This window comes from Acipenser ruthenus, chromosome 35 (assembly GCF_902713425.1).
Source record: "Acipenser ruthenus chromosome 35, fAciRut3.2 maternal haplotype, whole genome shotgun sequence".
In the NCBI taxonomy this organism is placed as follows: domain Eukaryota; kingdom Metazoa; phylum Chordata; class Actinopteri; order Acipenseriformes; family Acipenseridae; genus Acipenser; species Acipenser ruthenus.
In genome coordinates this window covers 6,612,992-6,614,112 of record NC_081223.1, presented here as the reverse complement: position 1 = coordinate 6,614,112, position 1,121 = coordinate 6,612,992, and the positions used below count along the sequence as shown (strand labels likewise).

Below are 1,121 nucleotides of genomic sequence, written 5' to 3'. Positions count from 1 at the left end.
TTCAGATGTAATGTCTTTATTTAAGCTCATCTAGTCCTGCGTAGTGCAAATCACATTACTATATGTTTATATTAGTCAAGGCCTATTTAAAGTGCTCTTAAATTGTTTTAAGATTAGCATTGATCAATTTGAAATTTGCTTATTGATTTAAACAACTGAACAATTGTAGGCTTGATGGTTTCTTTTTTTCTGCGTTTCTACCAGTATGAGATACGCACTCAAAATGTGTCTCCTTCCTTCAACAACACTAGCAGCGAGCAGGTACCCGAAAACAACACTCATTGTCAGCTCGGTGCTGAGAAGAAAACACTCCCAGTCCTCCTGGTGGATACCGAGACCAATCCCTTCAAAACATGTTTCACTCTGGAAATGATCCTTGCAAATAAAGTCTTAGCTTTTATTTGTAGACCGTCGCCCCCGACTGACAAGCTCTACTTCATATGATACAATGACTGGGCAACAACGAGGTGTTACATTAACAATACAAACTAACTTGAGACAGCCAAGCCGTTAAAGCAGACCTTAAGTTTGTCATGTGATACAAAAGCAAGTTTTGGCATTTTTGCATTGCCTGCCTCGTCAAACAAGCTCGAGCCACAGCACACAGCGCTGCTGCATCGGGACACAGAGGTGGATTTTAAAGAGACTGAATCAACAAGCTGAGACTACTTATTGAAGAAATTGAAAACATACCTGTAGTCGAAATATTTGCTATTTAGTTAATTTATTTTTTGAATTTGCAAATGGCAGACTACATTGCCAATACAAAATTTATAGGACAATCTGAATTGCTCATATCAAGCTGCGATGTAGCCTATGAGAATCGCTGGCATAATTCAAGAGGAATTAGCTCAAATGGTAGAGCGCTCGCTTAGCATGCGAGAGGTAACGAGATAGATGCCCGCATTTTCCAAATAGTTTTAATGTATCTGTGTATTTAGTCCCAACGCATTATGGAGATACATACAGTGTGACAATTCTTTGTAACAGAGTCGCCCGCCCTACATGTGTATTTTAAAGCACAGTCTGCTAATTTGTAATATTCCCCAGACTGAAAAACTGCAGTGCGCCCTCCATCGTATGTCTTCTGAGAAACACAAAGGGAGATTTTTTAATATATT

The 1,121-nt window shown here is 39.1% G+C and overlaps 1 pseudogene; it reads right to left on the bottom strand.

The window, feature by feature from the left end:
* Nucleotides 1-213: 213 nt before the first annotated feature.
* Nucleotides 214-392, bottom strand: LOC131705581 (small nucleolar RNA U3; annotated as a pseudogene).
* Between the last annotated feature and the right edge of the window lie 729 nt (nucleotides 393-1,121).